Below are 8,075 nucleotides of genomic sequence, written 5' to 3' on the forward strand. Positions count from 1 at the left end.
TGATTCCCCAAATTCAATCAATGAAATTGATTTCACTGAAATCAACAGGCTGCTTCCCTCCATTCTACGTAGATGGAGCCCCTTCGCTCATCATTTATTTGTCAGGGGCAGGGAATTTCGAGTGTTTCCGTCTTGCTTCTCCACACCGTGGCAGCCATATTCATTTCGTTCCCCCAATTTTTTTACTGTAGTAAAATACACAGAACATAAAATTTACCATCTTTACTATTTTGGAGTGCACATCTCAGTGGTATTCAGCCCATTCACACTGTTGTACAACCATCACCACCATCCCTCTCCAGAACGCTTTTCATCTTGTAAAACTGAAACTCTGTACCCATTAAACAATAGTTCCCCATCCCCCCTCTCCCTGGCCCTTGCAAACCACCATTCTTTCTGTCTCTATGATGTTGACTACTCTGAGTACCTCCTATAAGTGGAATCATACAGTATTTGTCGACTTGTGGCTTCTTTCACTTAGCATAGTGCCCTCGAGATTCACCCCTGTCGTAACATGTAGTAGAATGTTCTTCCCCTTTAAGGCTTGAAGAAGATTCCATTATGTTTGTACCACATCGTACTTATCTGTTCATCCACCCATGTGCACTTGGGTGGTTTCCACATGTCAGCTATTGTGAATGCTGCTGCTTGAACATGGGTGTACAAATGCTTCTTTGAGACCTGTTTTCAATTATTCCACCCCAAAGTGGAATTGTTGGATCATATGGTCATTCTGTTTTTAATGTTCTGAGGAGCCACTCTTCTGTTTCCACAGCAGCTGTCCCATTTTACATTCCCACCGACAGCGCACAAGGGTTCCAATTTCTCCACATCCTCACCAACATTGTTATTATCTGAGGGTTTGATACTAGCCATTTGAATGGGTGTGAGATGGTATCTCACAGTGGTTTTGACTTGCATTTCCTTAGTGATTAATGACGTTGAGCATCTTTCATGTGCTTATTGGCCATTTGTATATCTTTGAAGAAATGTCTATTCAAGTCCCTTGCCCATTTTTGAATTAGGTTGATGTTACTGATGTTGAGTTTCAGGAATTCTCTATATATTCTGGATATTAATCTCTTACCAGACATGTGATTTGCAAATATTTTCTCCTGTTCTGTGGGTTGCCTTTTTACCCTGCTGATAGTGGGGTGTTTTTTTTTTGTACAAAAAATTTTTTGCACAAATTTTTTTTTTTTTTTGTAATTTTCGTGAAATCCAGTTCTTCTTTTGCTGCCTGTGCCTTTGGTGTCATATGCAAGTCATCATTGCCCAATCCAATGTCATGAAGTTTTTGCCCTGTGTTTCTTCTAAGAATTTTATAGCTTTAGGTCTTGCGTTTAGGTCTTTGAGCCATTCGAAGTTAATTTTTATTCGCACTTTGTAGTTTTCATTGTACAGGCTTTTACCTCCTTGTTAATTCTTATTTTTGATGCTACTGTAAATTGTTTCCATAATTGTTTCCATAATTTCCTTTTCATATTTATTGTTGGCATATAGAAATGCAACTGACTTTTGTGTGTTGACTTTGTATCCTGCTACTTTGCTGAATTCATATATAGGTTCTAACAGGTTTGTTTTGGTTTGTTTTGTTTTGTTTGTGTGTGGAATCTTTAGGATAGCTGCTACCCTACTAAGAGCTGAAATTGACCAAAATTAACCATCCGAGCCTTCCTCTGGAAGTTGCAAGACTGTCTTATTCAATAGACTCCAGGGTTCTAAAATAGTGAAATTAGACAGATTCTTCCAGTGCAAGTGTTGTCTAGCTGGGGAGACAGATTCCTGGTGCTTCCTGCTCCACAATCTTCTCAGAATCCTCAATGGTACATTCACTCTTGGGTCTCCTGCCCTCTCACCCAATGCCCTATCATGCCTTTATATGTATGATCTCCAGATTCCAGGCTTCACCACCTGCATGGATGTTAAAACCACTGATGAGGTTGTGAGTTCTGCTCAGCAGTGAATCTCGGATTCATCAGTCTAAGAGAACCAAAGACCCACCTCTTTAAATCCTCCTCCTCACCTTTTTTTTTTTTAAGATTTTATTTATTTATTCATGAGAGACAAAGAGAGAGAAGCAGAGGGAGAAGCAGGCTCCCAAGGAGCAGGGAGCCCGATGCGGGACTCGATCCCAGGACCTGGGATCATGACCTGAGCCGAAGGCAGATGCTTAACCATCTGAGCCACCCAGGCGCCCTCCTCCTCACCTTTTTGCAATCAGGTATCTTTTTTACATTTTTGCCCAATTCCCTACCAATGTGATCAAAATCCCAAGAAAAGGAGAGGGGTCTTCATGCTGTATGTATATGTATACCCATGTGTGGGACACAAGCACCTGCTTTTCAAATGCCCAAAATCACAGAAAAAAAATTTTTTTTTCATTTTTTAAAGTCAAATCCAGTTGACAAATTTCCCAAAACCCTCTTAAGTTAACTACAAACAAGAGGAATGCTTGAAAAATTCTTGGTAGATGTTAAGCTTTCCAAGAATGTGAACAAGAAAAACCAGCACATGAGCACGCATGTGTGGTGCCTGCAAACCTGGAGCAGGTCCTCCGACCACCACTAGTGGAAGGAAGAAGTGGTGACATTTCACTTCCCACCTCTCCTCTCGCTGCCTCTCACCCTGAGCAATACTGATCTCATTTGTGGACTAATTCATGCCAGGTGGATGTGAGGGAAGACTGTAACCCCTTCACCCAGGAGAGAACTGCAGCTTGACTGGGCTGCTGAAACCAGGCCTTTGTAGGAAATGGGTTCCTCCTGACTCTCCTCCCCTACATTGTAAATGCCAAGAAGAAAGGACCCACAGGGGAGTGGGTGACCCTCACAATCGTGGCTGGCCAATTCCTCACTTGCCTGAGAGTTCCCAGAGGAAATGCAAACAAATCAGACCACACTTGGCTGCTTGCCAATGAATCTTTGAACTTCTTCAATAAAAAGTCTTTAAAACTTTGGTTCTGACCCAAATCTTTTGCTGCAGCATAAAAACCGCTAGGCCTCAAGTCTCTGTGTTTAGGGAAAGTGTGTCTGTGGCATTTGAATAAGGGTGTTTATCTCGGAGATGGTTCCTTGAGTTCCACCAGGTTCTATAAAAAGCTCACTGTGCCTCACTTTCAGTGTTCAAACCTTCCTGAATATTTGGTGTGTTTCCCTTCACCCCTTACCTGTCGGATGTATCTACTTGTGACTGTTCCTAACTCTGTCCTCTTTCTTGTAAGCCCCTTGTTGTGCTTTATAAAAGGGCCCAGAGGTTGCTGAATTTTCACTGAAACCAGGACGAGAGAAAAACTCTCCAGCAGGAGGTGTTTAAAAGATATTGGTTGGGGCGCCTCGGTGGCTCAGTTGGTTAAGCATCTTCTGCCTTCGGCTCAGGTCTTGTTCGTCAGGGAGCCTGTATCTCCCTCTGCCTGCCTCTCTCTCTCTCTGACAAATAAATAAATAAAATCTTTTTTTTTTTATTTTTTATTTATTCATGAGAGACAGAGAGAGAGACAGAGGCAGAGGGAGAAGCAGGCTCCCTGCGGAGCAGGGAGCCCGATGCGGGACTCGATCCCAGGACCCTGGGATCATGACCTGAGCCGAAGGCAGAGGCTTAACCGACTGAGCCACCCAGGCGTCCCTAAATAAATAAAATCTTAAAAAGAGAAAGATTCTCCCTCTCCCTCAGCCCCTCCCCCACTCATGTGTGCATGCTCTCTCTCTGAAATAAATAAATAAATCTTTAAAAAATAAATAAAAGCTTTGGTCACTGGTATTCACTATCCAAAGTGGTCCTGGAACTTTCATTATTACAAAAAATAAATAAATTTAAAGAATGGGTGAAATATAAGATGTCACGGGTTTCTTTTATGCTAAATTGCACATCAGGTTTTTGGGTTTTTTTTCCCATTCCCCCTTTGTTGCTGCTTACTTGCACAGCAGGTACCTGCCCTCCAAAGCCAAATCTCCTGCCCTTATAAACAGAAGTCTCAGGAGGAGGGAGAACCAAGTTTTCCAGATCTAGGCATTCCTCTTAGTCCCATGCATCCTCCAAATCAATACCCTTACTGCCGCCACTTCCATACCTTCTTGGAAATGATACTGAGTCCACTTGGAGCCTTAGAGAGGAAGTCTGGAGGAAGTGAGCTGCCAGCAAACCACTAAGCAGTGATTTCTTTACTCTAGCACCGATTTGCCTACACAACATGGACACTCAAACAGCAGCCGAACCCTCCCCAGTGTGTGCCCTGAGTACTGCGCTTGAACCTCCTCAACCTGAATCTGCTTGCGCCAAACCCATAGCACATCTGGGAATCAAAGGCATCAAGAAAGTTCCCCAGAGAATCCCAAGTAGCTGGAAAAGGAGAGCAGGAGAGGATTCCAGACTCAAGGAAAGAGGCATCACAGATCGTACCCTAGGCATATTTTTTAAGAATGCTGGAGTGTTAGCAATCATTGTTAACCCATTTCCGTAACTGTGCCCTTAATCAACACCTTCATAGAGTCAGGCCCAAACTGTTCATTTTCACCTGAATGACTTTTAGTGACAATCGATGGGAACCAACTCCATTTCGGAATTAGTTTTCTTTTATGGCACATTTCCAGATGTGTCATAGGGCATTAGGTGTTATAAAATAGTATTTTCTGTTACTCTTAGAGTGTCAGTATAAATTTATATGTAGTTAAATGTACTGGGTCTAGTATTTTAGGGCAGCACCAAAGCATTTAATGAGGTACATCACTAACTAGAAAAAAAGAGATTCTAAAGAGGCCTGCTGCTTGCTTCCCTGTTAGGCATCCTTTCTTTTTGGACTGGTGGCAACACACATCATCTCCTCCCCCACCCAACAGATTTACTTTAGCCACCCATAAAACAATTTCATATTCTATCATGACGTTTGTGGATTAAATGTGATACTTGACCTCATTTTGTTCAATTTTCATGTTTTTCTTGCCATTATATTTATATATTTACATGGAAACTTCTAAAATTGGCCAGAACTCTGATGGAGCAGACAAATTATGAGAGCAGATGAAATAACATATTCATAGATTATTTATGATGTTGTAACTTTCTAAAGTGCTGTGAAGTCAACCCCTCATATGAAAATAATATTACTGTGCTAGTATAAATGAATGTGTTGGATGCCTGTTTTGGGTAATGGCAGCTTTTAGAGCTTTGGAAGAGTCCTTCACTGTAGTCACTTTGTTTGACATTATTTTTTCCTCTGGGGAATTTCTGGGTGGCTGTTTAAGAGGAGGCTGACTCTGGAGGGAGGTGGCCAGGGCTGCATATAAGGGGGTGCGGTCACTGTCACTTGCCTGGGTAAAGAGTCATTTCTTAGGTTGTAGCGTGTCCCATCTTGGGCTGCCTTGACTCTTACACATTGCTGATGGGAATGTAAAACGGTGTGGCCACTGTGGTAAACTGTGGTAGTTCCTCAAGAAGTTCAACATGGAGCTACCATATGACCCAGCAATTCCACTCCTAGATATATACCCAAGAGAACTGAAAACATAATTCTCATAAAAATCTGTACTGAGTAGCACTAATAACAGCCAAAATGTGGGGTGCCTCATTGGCTCAGTTAAGCTCAGGTCGTGATCTCAGGGTCATGAGATTGAGCCCTGAGACGGGCTCTGTGCTGGGCGTGGAGCCTGCTTAAGATTCTTTCTCTTCCTCTCCCTCTGCCCCTCCCCACCCCCTACTCATGCCCACTCTCTCTCAAAAAAATAAAAATAAAATAAAATAAAACAAAACATAATTGCCAAAAAGTGGAAGCAATCCAAATGTCCATAAATGGAAGGGGATAAACAAAATGTGGTATATCCATACAAAGGAATATTATCTGACCATAAAAAGGAAGGAAGTATTGTTAAATGCTACAATATGAACGAACCTTGATTACATTATGCTAAGTGAAAGAAGCCAGACACAAAGGCCACATACAGTATGATGCCATTTTTATAAGATGTCCAGAAGTGGTAAATCCATAGACACAGAAAGAACATTAGTGGTTGCCAGAGGCTGGGGAGAGGGGAAATTGGGAGAGCTAATAGACACAGGGTTTCCTTTTGGGTTGATGGAAATTATATAGTGATGATGACTGTACAACATAGTTAATAGACCAAAAAACACTGAATTGTACACTTTAAAATGATGGGTTTTATGTTATGTGAATTATATCTCAAAAACTGCCAAAATCGAAGGAATATATTATAGTCTTCACAGAATAATATCAATAATTTCAAACGTAATAACTACAAAATGTAACTCTGAAGATGACTGCAGGCAATTTTAAGAAAAAAATTAATAAGATATATCTTCTAATGCATTCTTCCAAAAAACACCTCTGTTTTTTGGACAGAATAGGTGCTGAAGTTTTGAGGACAGAAATCGCTAAGAAATGTGAATATATTACAAGAAAAATAATTCTGCTTATATTATTTTTTTAAATGATCATATAATCAATATAAAGACATTAACTTTTGCTTTAATGTAAATAGTTATGTTTTCCAAAAATTTTTTAGAAACAGCTTTTTAATTATCTATTATATTAATCCACCAATAAGCCAATTTGTTGACCAATGAGTATTTCAAAAATTTTATAATTTAAATTATATATAAAGCACTTAATTCACTTTCAAAAGTATCTTAGTTTCCACTATAAATTACATGGTCACACTTCTTAGAAAGAAATACACTTCACACCCTTACTGGGGAGAAGGTCCCTTCCGAACAGCTTGTGGGGCTCCTGCAGACATCTGTGTCCCCACCCTCACTGCACTTTGCCATTCGGATAGTGCCCCCAAATCAAGAACTCCCCAAGGGCCAGGATCCAATCTCATTCCCCAGGACCTAGCATCATGACTGACCTATAAAAGGTGCTCAAATGATGAAAGAAAAGAAGTAAGGGAAGGAGCAAAGATGATCACCTTTTGTCAACTCTGTGCTCTGTTCCTGTATCCCAATCCTCTAGGGCTCCTATCCCCCTGTGTTCTAGCATGGGGTCTGGGGAGAACTGGGGGAAGCCTGGCATGAGGACCAGGCTTGCCCCCTCTCCTCTCTGGGCTTCTGCGACTGGCAGCCACACTTTTCTGGACCAGTTAGTAACACCTCACACTGGGCCTCAGTCAGCTGGCCCATCCCCGGGCCCCACACTCACATCCCCTGAACTCTGGCCCTACAGCCCTGCCTGGGCTTGCCCCCAGCACTCCAGTCAGGAACGGGTGGTCTGATGATTCTACACTGTGCAAGACTGGAGGAGAAACTATATACCCAGAGGTACCTCCTTGAAAGTTGAAGTGCTGGGGGGGTACCTGGGTGGTTCAGTCCGACTGTTGATTTTGGCTCAAGTCATGATCTCAGCGTCATGAGATCAAGCCCCAAGTGGGGCTCCGCATTGTGTGGAGCCTGCTTACGATTTTCTCTCTCTCCCTCTACTCCTCCCTACTGTTGGCGTGCACGTGCACACTCTCTCTAAAAGAAATAAAAAATAATTGATGTGGCTGAAATAATTAATTCAAAAAAGATCTTTCACATATACAAATAAAATGGTTAATAATGTCAAACATGTTTATTTCATTAAATAACTATGTATGTACCTCCGTGTCTGTGTATCTGTATATGCATGCTGGATTAATCTGCTTATCACTCATTTTTGGTGATGATTGTTTTCCAATACAAAACAATAAAAATGGTGAATCATCAATCATCAATGTTAACTTGTTGAAAATAGTTTTCAATTAAATACAATAATCACAGCATTATTTAATTTCCTGACCCAACTGCCAAATTAAAATAAAAACAAATTGCTGTCATTTCTCAGTTTTCTTTAGACCAGCTGGACTTTCAGCATTCAGAGTGCCTTCAAATCTGTAAGTAACCAAGAAAAGAAGAAACAAAACAGGTCTCTCTCCAGTCAGAAGAGAAAACCCCCCGTCAGTCTGCTCACAGAAGTTATGGTACCCTCCAACTGGCAGAACTCCCAAAGGGCCAGTTGCTCCTCACCAAAGCCACAAGGTGGGGAAGAAGAAAAGGAAAAAGGGAATAAGAAAATAGGCAGAGGACATTCAAGGATGAACATAAAA

The sequence above is a fragment of the Mirounga angustirostris genome, unplaced genomic scaffold (genome assembly GCF_029215605.1).
Source record: "Mirounga angustirostris isolate CCGP_5_RB_7025 unplaced genomic scaffold, mMirAng1.0.hap1 SCAF_9, whole genome shotgun sequence".
In the NCBI taxonomy this organism is placed as follows: Eukaryota; Metazoa; Chordata; class Mammalia; order Carnivora; family Phocidae; genus Mirounga; species Mirounga angustirostris.